The following is a 13,555-nucleotide window of genomic DNA, read 5'->3' as shown; positions in this document are numbered from 1 at the left end:
ACTGGAAAAGTCTGTCATGATTGTAGCTCGCAGACATGGACCATGATCTTATTCAGATCCTCTAACCTTCCTTCTTATCTTAATCAGGTCACCAAGACAAGAAACATCCTCTGCTTTCTCTTTGGGATGTAGACTGCCTAGCTATACTGTCTAACAAGTAACAAGTAATTGGACGTGTTTGTGTTATAATTATCCAGCACTGCAGTTTTAAAATTTACCATTAAACAATCATAACTTTATTGTCTTTACTTACATTGACAAACAATAATTTTGTTCTTTGAAAGGGTGATTTGGCTTTAAGAATAGTTCTGAGAGAACAAATCAAATTTTTCCTTCTTAAACAGGTCTCAGGATTTTCCAATATTAGGAAATATATATATATATAACTTAGGGCTTTTTACTCTAACAGGGAATATAAAATAATTGATTTGGTTTTGTTAAAATAAGTAGACTTTGCCTAATATGACTTACTCCAGTCCAAAATTTCTTATTACCCAACTCCCTTTAAACTCATTTTGGGTCTAATTATCAGAAAAATGCAAATGGAAAAAATCTAGTGCAAACTTGGTCTTATTATCTATTTGCCTTAAATTATATTTGAATCAATATGGGAAAATCACAGAAAAGAAGAGAGATGGCCTTATGATGACCAATAAAGATAGTTTCAGTGTGTGTTAATATTTATTATTGTGAAAACTGGTGATCATTTAATTAAGTTGCCTTATCTTTTCCCTTAAATTCTTAAAAACAAACCATATTAATTCAGCCAAATAAGCACTTCAGAATTTTAAAAGTCTATTGATTTTTTTTCTTCTAAAACCTCCTCAATAAGATTTGTCCCTAGAGAATTCTATAAAAGGGCAAAAGGTGTCCTTGCCGCCTTGGCTCTTTCAGACAGTTGGCAGTTTAACGACTCACTGTACTTATAAATGTTCCTGATTAAGCTCTTTGAGTTTTATTCTGTAATTTAGTTTATATCATTACATTTCACACAGAATTTCTCATATCTGTTACTGGAATCACATATCATTAAATGTCCACTTATGCAGTTGATAGTCTCTTGTAAACATCAAGTATGTTTTCTCTACTTGACCTTTGGTAATCTTCTATAACAGACCTTTTCTTTCGAATGGGCAGAAAATAGGCAGACTTTTTGCATGTAAGTTATCTATAACCCAGTCTGTAAAATCATTTACCATAAAATCAAACTTCAACTGCATATACACTGATATTGAGAAACAGGACTAAAAGATGATGCTAGATATTAATTCTGTCCCTTAGGTTTAGTTTTATCCAGATCTTGGAAAAGATGTAACATTGAAGCAGCTGTTTGCTTACTAGGGTATTAAAGTTTCCCACAGCAGAGTTTGATACTTCAGATCAAAAGATGTATAACCGAGCGTTAAAATATAATTTGACACTGAAGCAGAAGTGATATTAGATACGAAATTCCACCATAAACTACCACACCAAAATATAATCTTCCAAAAGATAACTGGGTCTAGGATTCTTGAACCCTCGCACCTACTTTGAGAATATAAAATAGTCAAATGGAAACATCACAAAGAAATTTTCTTGATGAGGCCTTTTGCCTCACTGTGAGCCTTCCCCCTTGTCAAAGGGGAGGCATGAGATCCTCTCTCTATTTCAAGCCATAGAAGGAGGACTCTATGGAGGCCTCAGTTAGAAGTCTATTCCCTGAGGTTTGTAGGCGTAGGTGAATGGGGCCTGACTAATGTCTGAGAAAGCCAAAGCTGCCTTTGAACTAGGGCATGACTCCTGCCTGGAAAATCTAGAGACCAAGGAAAAAGCTGATGGACTATTTTGGGGGCAGATTTTTTTTTTTTTTTTTTTTTGCGGTACATGGGCCTCTCACTGTTGTGATCTCTCCCGTTGCGGAGCACAGGCTCCGGACGTGCAGGCTCAGCGGCCATGGCTCACGGGCCCAGCCGCTCTGTGGCACGTGGGATCTTCCCGGACCGGGGCACGAACCCGTGTCCCCTGCATCGGCAGGCAGACTCTCAACCACTGCGCCACCAGGGAAGCCCCTGGGGGCAGATTTAAGGAATACTATTGCCATGAAATAGTTCTGCACTCACAGGTTTCAGGCATGAGTTGCACAAATATTTCCCAGGAATAAGAGTCTCACATAACTGTGGAGCAGAAAGAAGGTGGAGGTATAATGCCTGATATCCTAGGAGTCACAAACAGTCATACACAACAGGGAACTTCAAGGGAGAAAGACAGCAAAAATCCCCCAAAGAGCCCTGCAGAGAGTTAGCTTAAACCAGCTGCCGGGACTGGGAAGCAGGAAAGTATCCACAAGTAGAGATTACCCAATCACCTCCCCTCCCCTCCATCCCTCTTCCTTTGAACATGGAAGAAGCCAAACTTTAAGCGAGCCGTGGAAAATCTGGAATAGCACTGAGGCAAGAAGGACAAATCCCAAGTCAAGTTTGATGTTTTTATTTTCATACTACTAAGTTAAGATAGCATTTGCAAATTAAAATGTCTTGAAAGACTTACCTATAAGCAAGTAGTAAAAAAAAAAAACAAGGGACCCCCCCCCACCACCAAAACTTTCATACGGGCCAAGGAGTATTTAACCCCAACTGAATACTTTTAAAGGGATGATGGCAGGCAAAAAAAATAGGGATGTTATTATGTCATGAGTTCTGCTTACTCAGCATGATCGTGACCTAATTTTTGAAGGATTAAAGAAAAGTACTTTGTATGATTGAAAATATATCACATTTATTAAAAATAATGACATTGTATGTTTCTAAAATATGATACTAAAATACTAATTACTTATATTAGAAGGTTCCTAAAATTATATTAGTTAAAACTTATTTTAATAAATGTCAGGGGGCTTCCCTGGTGGCGCGGTGGTTGAGAGTCTGCCTGCCGATGAAGGGGACACGGGTTCGTGCACCGGTCCAGGAAGATCCCACATGCCACGGAGCGGCTGGGCCCGTGAGCCATGGCCGCTGAGCCTGCGTGTCCGGAGCCTGTGCTCCGCAACGGGAGAGGCCACAACAGTGAGAGGCCCGCGTACCGCAAAAAAAAAAAAAAAATGTCAGGGCTTGGACTTAACTGGAGTTTCAATCTAGAATAAATAATATTAATTTGTTGTTCCTAAATATTTTTTCAACTATTAATTATAAGCATTTGAAAATGAAGAATGGGTCTTACATGTTTGTACTTCCCCTATTTAGGCCAAGCATGACACTTGACAAAATATATCATCCTTAAATGTTTGGTGACTGATTCACTTGGGGGTTTTGAATAATTCAACTTAATAAAATTAATTAAAAAACTAATAAAAATTATATTCAAATTAATAAAAACTCACATTTCTAGCCTGTCTATGTGCTATGAAGGAGGTTATTATTATCTCCAATATCAAAAGAGAAAAACCAAGGCTCAGAAAGTTTGTTAGTTCCACCAAATCACAGTAGCAGCAAAGCTAGAAGTGGAAATTGGTCTTACCGACTCCAAAGGCTACACTTTTTCCACTACATTATATCACACGGTGAGCCAAATAAATTCAGTAACAAACCTACATATTTTCTAAATATAATTAATTAAAATCAAGTTATCAATATATTACTGAACTAGGTCACTTTACAAACTCCTTGATAAAAAACAAAACAAAACAAAAACAAATCTCTCAGAGCATACCAATTTTGTTGTTTGAAACAACAAAAATAAGTTCTGCCTTGCTTAGTTTGTTAGAAAACCAGGAAAATTCTGGAACAGACTTATCTTGAAATATTTACAAAAGATAACAAGCATCCATTCACTCACATTTGCATTCATTGATTCATCAGGTATTTGTTGGCCAACCATGCACTGCTCTAGACTCAGGAGATTAATCTCAGGAGACAAGACAATGTCTCTATTTTATGCAACTTACATTTATATGGGAGAAGCAGGACAATAACCAAAAACAAATAAGTTTTAAGTGATATTCAGCTTATTACTAAAAGCCTTCCATGTAATGAGAATTTTCTAAAATAGAAAATAATTTTTAAATCTGCTTTGAAGCAGTTATTTATATAAAGCTTGAAACAAAAGTGCTCATGCATTGGCTAAATACATTTCATCCTGACTGAGAGGCAGGTACTGAAAAACGTAGTACCTTCATATTATTCATAGATATAAAAATACCCTTTAATATCTTTAGAAGCAATATCTTAAAACACCACAAGAGGGTGACATTACTCTTTAAAAACAAATCTTTGGCTCACAGAGTATAAACATTCTTCAGTTTCCTAAAGCAAAAGCTAAAGGGTTCTTGTTTTAATTTTTGTTTGTTTGTTTTTAGTGTTTTGAAAGCAAATATGAGATTCCAAGAATACATAACTGTTGAAATCACATTAAAGAGTGATTTTCCAAATTAATGTGTTAAAATCTATGAGACAGTTTAAAATATCAGTGTGAATAAATGAATCAACTAGAGCTTTGGCCAATACTGACATTTCACCCTAAAATTCTTGACCTAAAATTACTGTGGCTCGTCTCTTATGTTTACACACATTTTTTTGTGTGTGTGGAGTTTTAGCATTTGGACTTCCCTGTCTGTCTTTGATAACAAGTTGCAGAATGGTTATATATCAAAATACATTAACAAAATATCTTGATATCTTTTGGAAACTAATCCCTTACTGGTCACATCATTTGGAAATATTTTTTCCCATTCTGTGGGTTGTCTTTCATTTTGTTTATGGTTTCCTTTGCTGTGTGAAAGCTTTTGAGTTTAATTAGGTCCCATTTGTATATTTTTGTTTTTATTTCCATTACTCTGGGAGATGGATCGAAAAAGATATTGCTGCGATTTATGTCAGAGAGTGTTCTTCCTATGTTTTCCTCCAAGAGTTTTATAGTGTCCCGTCTCAAATTTAGGTCCTTAATCCATTTTGCATTTATTTTGGTGTATGGTGTTAAAGAATGTTCTAATTTCATTTTTTTAACATGTAGCTGTCCAGTTTTCATCAAAACAAACAACCCAATCAAAAAATGGGTAGAAGACCTAAATAGACATTTCTCCAAAGAAGTCATGCAGATGGCCAAGAGGTACATGAAAGATGTTCAACAATGCTAATTATTAGAGAAATGCAAACCAAAACTACAATGAGATATCATCTCACACCAGTCAGAACTGCTATCATCAAAAAGTCTACAAACAATAAATGCTGGTGAGGAAGTGGAGAGAAGGGAACCCTCCTACACTGTTGGTAAGAATGTATCAATAAATTGGTACAGCCACTATGGAGAACAGTATGGGGGTTCCTTAGGAAACTAAAAATAGAGCTACCATATGATCCTGCAATCCCAATCCTGGGCATATACCTGGAGAAAAACATGGTCCAAAACGATACATGCACCCCAATGTTCATTGCAGTGCTATTTTCAATAGCCAAGACATGGAAGCAACCTAAATGTCCATTGACAGAAGAATGGATAAAGAAGATGTGGTACATATATACAATGGACAATTACTCAGCCATTAAAAAGAATGAAATAATGCCATTTGCAGCAATATGGATGGACCTAGAGATTGTCATACTGAGTGAAGTGAGTCAGACAGAGAAAGAGAAATATCATATGATATTGCTTATATGAGGAATCTAAAAAACCGATACAAATGAACTTATTTACAAAACAGACTCACAGACTTAGAGAATGAGCTTATGGCTACTGGGGGGAAGGGTGGGTAGGGAGGGACAGTTAGGGAGTTTGGGATTGACACGTACACACTGCTATATTTAAAATGGATAACCAACAAGGACCTACTGTATAGCCCAGGGAACTCTGCTCCATATTCTGTAACAACCTACTTTGGAAAAGAATTTGAAAAAAAATAGGTACATGTATATGTATAACTGAATCACTTTGTTGTACACCTAAAATTAACACAACATTGTTAATCAACTGTACTCCAATATAAAATAAAAAGAAAAAAAAGAATAAGTGATTGCTTGTTTATATACTTAACACCATTTTGAGAAAAGATTTGAAGCTATAAAAATGTATTTTGTAAAGATTATTTTAAAAGATAGTTTTATTATATGAAATGGTAAAATACATAAAAGCAAAATAAAATTGAAATCATGAAAAAAATCTTGATATCAAAGAGACTGCATTGATGATCTCTAATTATATTAAAGAAATGACTTGTTTCAGGCTTACATTTATAAGTGTCAAATGCTAAGAATTTGAACTAGTGAAACATCCTAAAGTAATCATGTGCATCTTCCCTATACATCATATTTTTTATTTTTCCCATTTATCAGATTGTCTTGTTGTTAACTCTACATCCTAATACTCCTCACATTCTCCTCTGAATCATAGGAGAATCCCCTTCCAGTGTGTTCTTAGGTCAAGATCTGACAAGGAGAGACTCTCACTTGAGATTTGAAAAGCATAAGAAAAAGAAAAGCCTTTCTTTTTTTTTTTTTTAAGATGTTGGGGGTAGGAGTTTAGTAATTTATGTATTTATTTTTGCTGTGTTGGGTCTTCGTTTCTGTGCGAGGGATTTCTCTAGTTGTCGCAAGCGGGGGCCAGTCTTCATCGCGTTGCCCGGGCCTCTCACTATCGCGGCCTCTCTTGTTGCAGAGCACAGGCTCCAGACGCGCAGGCTCAGTAGTTGTGGCTCACGGGCCTAGTTGCTCCGCGGCACGTGGGATCCTCCCAGACCGGGGCTCGAACCCGTGTCCCCTGCATTAGCAGGCAGATTCTCAACCACTGCACCACCAGGGAAGCCCAAGCCTTTAATTTCTGATGGCAGCTGCAAGCAGGGATATACGCAAGAAATAGACAGAAGGTTTGCAGAGACTTCCAAAATGATATCCTGTAAAACCATCCATCTCAGTGCTATAAGTACCTGGAATAGGCAGGGTTTTCTGATATCATTCAAGTTGATAACACCTAAGTGAGCTTCTGCAAATAACCCATTTGAGGCAGCTGAGATCATTCACTGCATTGTCATTTTTGTAACCTCTAGTGGCATTTTTTCTGAACTTTACTTCCCAGTCCACCCATTTGAGGCAGCTGAGATCACTGACTGCATTGTCATTTTTGTAACCTCTAGTGGCATTTTTTCTGAACTTTACTTCCCAGTTCATTTCAATGGATGTGTAAATCTCCAATTCCTTTTATTAAAACGAATATCTCTTGGAATACATAGAGTGGCATCTGCTTTCCTGACTTAACCCAGGCTGATACACTCCCATAAATTCCAAAGAAATAAAATGAGAATACAGCATGTGAAACTGTACATAAGGTGACACTCTCTGAAGTATAGTTATAATAATCACAACAAACCCTCCCATTTATTTATTTATTGATTGATTGATTTATTATTTTACTGTCTAGAACAAGAGTATAATTGCGCCTCTTCACAGACTTTGATAACAGGTAAGGAAAGTAATACACTTAGATTTGCATCATGCAGCCTCCATGTAAAATACATCTTTCTATAAATTATTTTTAAATTTTAATTTTATTGGCATATAGTTGATTTACAATGTTGTGTTAGCTTGAGCTGTACAGCAAAGTGATTCAGTTATACATATACATATATTCATTTTTTTTAAGATTCCTTTTTCTTTTAGGTTATCATAGAATACTGAGTAGAGTTCCCTGTGCTATACAGTATGTCTTTTTGGTTATCTATCTTATATATAGTAGTGTGTGTATGTTCATCCTAAGATCCTGATTTATCCCTCACCCCCACGTTTCCACTTTGGCAATCATAAGCTTGTTTTTGATATCTGTAAGACTGTTTCTGTTTTGTAAATAGGTCCATTTGTATCATTTTTCAATTAGATTCCACATATGAGTGATATCATATGACATTTGTCTTTCTCTCTATGACTTGCTTCACTTAGTATGATAATCTCTAGGTCCATCCACGTTGCTGCAAATGGCATTATTTCATTCTTTTTTATGGCTGAGTAATATTCCACTGTGTGTGTGTGTGTGTGTGTGTGTGTGTGTGTGTGTGTGTGTGTGTGTGTATATGACATCTTCTTTATCCATTCTTCTGTCGATGGACATTTTGGTTGCTTACAATGTCATGGCTACTGTAAATAGTGCTGTAATGAACACTGGAGTTCATGTATCTTTTTGGATTATGGTTTTCTCAGGGTATATGCCCAGGAGTGGGATTGCAGGATCATATGGTAGTTGTATTTTTAGTTTTTTAAGGAACTTCCATAGTGGTTGGGCCAATTTACATTCCCACCAACAGTGCAAGAGGGTTCCCTTTTCTCCACACCCTCTCCAGCATTTATTGTTGGTGGACATTTTGATGATGACCAGTGTGAGGTGATGCCTCATTGTAGTATTGATTTGCATTTCTCTGATAATTAGTGATGTTGAGCATCTTTTCATGTGTTTTTTTGGCCAACTCTATGTCTTCTTTGAAGAAATGTCTATTTAGATCTTCTGCCGATTTTTGGATTGGGTTGTTTTTTTGACATAGAACTGCGTGGGCTGTTTGTATATTTTGGAGATTAATCCTTTGTTAGTTGCTTCATTTGCAAATATTTTCTCCCATTCTGTAGGTTGTTTTTTAGTTTTTTTAATGGTTTCCTTTGCTCTGCAGAAGTTTTTAAATTTAACTAGGTCCCATTTGGTTTTGTTTTTATCTTCATTACTCTAGGAGGTGGATCAAAAAAGATATTGCTGCAATTTATGTCAAAGAGTGTTCTGCCAACGTTTTCCTCTAAGAGTTTTAGAGTGTCCAGCCTTACATTTAGGTCTTTAATCCATTTTGAGTTTATTTTTGTGTACAGTGTTAGGGAGTGTTCTAAATTTCATTCTTTTACATGTAGCTATCCACTTTTGCCAGCACCACTTTTTTTTTTTTTTTTTTTTTTTTTGCAGTACGCAGGCCTCTCACTGTTGTGGCCTCTCCCGTTGCAGAGCACAGGCTCCGGACGCGCAGGCTCAGCAGCCATGGCTCACAGGCCCAGCCGCTCCGCAGCATGTGGGATCCTCCCAGACCGGGGCACGAACCCGTGTCCCCTGCATCAGCAGGCGGACTCTCAACCACTGCGCCACCAGGGAAGCCCAGCACCACTTATTGAAGAGGCTGTCTTTTCTCCATTCTATATCCTTGCCTCCTTTGTCATAGATTAATTGGCCATAGTTGCATGGGTTTATTTCTGGGCTTTCTATCCTGTTCCATTGATCTATATTTCTGTTTTTCTGCCAGTACCATACTGTTTTGATTACTGTAGCTTTGTAGTATAGCAAACACTCCCATTTAGAAATAAGAAAGGGAGGCACATAGCAATCATTGATCCATAGCAATTGTGTATTCATGCTGGCACATTTTACAAGAGAGCTTATCTGGAAGATAAGCAATGTTCCTTAGTTAGAATACTGTTGTCTTGCTCCCTAGGAGTAGCTTTCCAATCTTTGTGCTTTTGATTTCACTTTCTGGGTATTCCTTTCTTTGTACTCCTCATCCACATCTTCAGAGCAATGCTCCTTGCCAGTAGAAATTTAGAAAATCTAAGGTCATTATGTATCTTGAAGAGCCTCACTTTCTTAATTCAGGCTGATTGCACTTTGGCAGTAGAATTCTCTCAAACACTTTATTGGCCCTTTTCCATTTTATTGTAATTAACTAAATGTAGCTATTGTGTCAATAATAATGTCCACAATTATTTTCAAGATGAGCTCTCTCTGAAGTTATTAAGATAACTTTGAGGTAGCCAAACTCTTAGTCCCTTTATTCTGAGCCTTCTTCTGCAATGAACACATTTTCAGGGACCACCATGATCCATTTAGTTTTTACTCTAAAGGGCTTTATAAATACATCTTAAATTGAATTTTGCTTATAGTTTGAGTTTTAATCAGTCTTTGTTATTACTCAGAGCAATTATTTTAGGTTATACTCCATTCATAGTTATTATAAAATATTGGTTATATTCCCTGTCTGTACAATATATCCTTGTAACTTATTTATTTTATACATAATAGTTTGTACCTCCTACCTCTATCATGCCCCTCCCTCTTCCCTCTCCTCACTGCTAAGCACTAGTTTGTCCTCTAAATCTGTGATTCTGTTTCTTTTTTTGTTATATGGCAAAATTTCACTCTTTTTTTATGCCTGGGTAGTTCATATTCCATTGTGTATACATACCACATCTTCTTTATCCATTCATCTGTTGATGGACACTTAGGTTGCTTCCACATCTTGGCTGTTATAAATAATGCTGCTATAAAAATTGGGGTGCATATTTCTTTTCAAACTAATGTTTTCATCTTCTTTGTTCATAGACCCAGGAGTGGAATTCCTGGATTATATGGTATGGATCTAAGAACATTTTTGAATGCATCTTTTTGGATATCAGAAGGAGTTGTATATTTCAGCACTGCAAGGATTTCTCTATTAATTGAATTTTCTAATTATCTGATGCTGGACTATGAAAATATAATTGAAGTTTTGCCTGATATCCAGAAACCGCTATATTATCTTATGAATTAAAGTAATCATCTTTAGAGAATTCCTTGGTGGTCCAGTGGTTAGGACTCAGTGCTTTCACTGCAATGGCCTGGATTCAGTCCCTGGTTGGGGAACTAAGATTGCACAAGCCACACAGTGTTGAAAAAAAAAATTCATCTTTAGAGTTTATATACAAAGGCATATTTTCCAAAATATTGACAATATTATTTTTGTCTAATCCTATAACTCTGTTTTATAAATTTCTTTTTCCTGCCTTATTTTATCAGCCAGTCCAGTCTTGAATGGAAGTGATGGCTCCTTTATTCATTCACAGTATTACAGAGAAAGCTATCAATGTATCACCACCAGCTTTGAGATTGGCAGTAGGTTTTCACACACACACAATTTAAATTAAGCAAGCTTCTCTCTGCTCTTACTTTACTAAGAAGTTTTATCATGAATAGATATTGATTTTTTTAAATGCTTTTTCTGCATCTGTTGAAATAATCAAATAAGTTTCTCTTTTATTCTACTAATGTGGTGAATCAAAGAATGTGTTTGATCAAAGAATGTCAAAAAATCATTGAATTATTAATATAAGCTCAACTTTCCCATGACATTATGCTTTTTATACACAGCTTGACTGAGCATTTTAATATTTTTTCTAGGATATTTGCATTTATATTCTTAAGTAAAATTGACATGTAATGATCCTTTCTTAAAGAGTCCTAGTTAGGTTTTTGTAACAAGTCTTGCTTGATACCAAATGCTGCCTTCTGTAATGAGTTAAAAAGCTTTCTATCTTTTTTGACTCTATGGGAAGATTTCCCCCTTAAATGTTCAGTGGAATTCACTGAGAAAGACTGGAGGTTATTGCGTTTGAAGACCTTAATAATGGTTTCATTTTCTTAAGAGTTTGTACATGACTGAAAATTTCTCATCTCTTCTTAGTTTTGGTAGATTCTGTATTTAAAGGAATTTGTCAATTTCATCTAGATTTTCAAATATATTAGGCTAAACTTGTTCATAAAATTCTCTTAATGCCTTTTGACACCTGAACTATTGATGCTCGTGTTTCCTTTTACACTCTTAATTAAAATTATTTTTCTCTCTTTTTTGATCATTTTAAGTAGAGGTTTATTCAAAGTCTTTTCTTTGAACTAATCTTTGTCTAATTGGATTCTCATATATGTTAATTATCTATTTCATTAATTTAATTCATTAATTATTTCATTAATTTACTCACTTAATTTCACTAATTTATCTTCTCACCTTTATCATTTTCCTCCTTCAGTTTTCTTTGATTATATGTTGCTGTTTATTTTTCAACTTCTGTAGTTGGATTCTTAGACTATTGATTCTTTAGTCTTTCTTATTTAAAAAAATATATATTAGTTACATATTTCTAGAAGAAAGAAGTCAGAGAAAATAAGACTGTCAAAGACAAAGAGCTATGGATTATGCAATAATACTAAGAGGTCAAGTAAGATATAAGAGCTGTCTATTGGATTTAATATTGAAAGTTAAATTGCTGTGCATTCAGATCCCAGTTTAATGAGATAACTGATAACTCTACCATTGCATCTTTCTTTATTCTTAAATTCATTCCCTTTTTAGCAAATCAGCTTTGGCCATTAAATGGAAAATTGTCTAAGGTTATCAGTGATGTCATTCTGGGAAAATCCCTTGTCTTGGTAACGCTTGCTATCATCATATTTCTACTTTATTTGAACTCACTTGTTTGGCATAGAATTTGTGATATAGAAGAGAAAACTAAAACAATTTTCAAGGCAAATTGGAACTATGCCCAATAAAATATTTCTAAATATGCTCAGACGCTTTAAGTGAAAACTTTTATGAATTAGCAAGATACTCATTATTATCTGTAACATTTTATGCATAAAAATGTGTCTTGGAATCTATATTAATAAAAATTTTGAAACGTATTAGAGCTAGAGTGCAATAATGTTTATGTTAACAATTAAAATCGGAAGAATATTTAATAACATGAAAATTTCATGGTAGCCTATTAAATGAAATAGCAGGTTAAAGAATCAAGGTATTTGAAGCCACCAGTAAGAACGATAGCCCAAAATATCAGCAATTGAAAGTTGGATTCACTCCAGATGAAATAAAAATAACTGAAGTTTTTGAAAACATTAAAAAAATGTTCAGTCTTTAGAAAGTTAAATAAAGAAATTTCATCACTGGAGAATCTTTTCCAAAATTCAAAAGGCATAAACTGTACAAACACATGTATGAAAAAGTGAATAAACTGAAAATCTGAGAAGTCAAAATCTTATCTCTAGAAGAAAAATATCCAACAGAAGAGACTTGAACACAGTCAGAGTACTGATAAACTGGAAGATAATGAGGAATTTGCTCAGAATGCAGTATTGAGAGACAATTACATTTTAAAAGTATAAAAGAGCATTAAGAGACATGAAGGATAAATTGAGAGACCCCCACCTCCAATTAGAATCCAAGAAGCACGGGTGAATACTAGAAAATCACCTAAAGGAACAGTGAAAACTTGTGAGTCCTGAGGGAAAACTTGCAGGCTGAGTTCCAAGCAGGATAAATAAGTTCTCACCTAGTCAGATTATACTGAAGCTAAAAATTATGAAGAATTAAAGATAAACAATTATAAATGCAAATGGAGAGGAAAGTCAGGTCACCAAAAAATCCAGAGACAATTAGATTCACAATATCCTTACTATCAGCAATAACAAATACCAGAAAACGATGGTATGATGTACTGAAGGAAACAACTTTCAACTGAAATTTCTATTTCTAGCTGCATTATTAGTTAAGGATATCAATAAAATAAAGATACCTTCAGACATAAAAAGCACGAGTTTATAGTCCACAGACAGGTAATAAAAGACTCATTAAAATATATATTTAAACATGAAGAAAACTGAGCTAAGATGTAAGGACTGGCCATATGAAAAATATGAATAATAAAAATATTATAATAATGATAATAATAAATAGAATTAGAAGTTGATTTGTAAGACATATTATGGCTAATTAGAGAGTAAAAAATGATAAAGGCAAATTCTAATCAATAGTAATAAGAGGGAGATT

The sequence above is a fragment of the Hyperoodon ampullatus genome (assembly GCF_949752795.1).
Source record: "Hyperoodon ampullatus genome assembly, chromosome: 11".
Lineage (NCBI taxonomy): Eukaryota > Metazoa > Chordata > Mammalia > Artiodactyla > Ziphiidae > Hyperoodon > Hyperoodon ampullatus.
Note: the sequence above shows the minus strand (reverse complement) of the source record.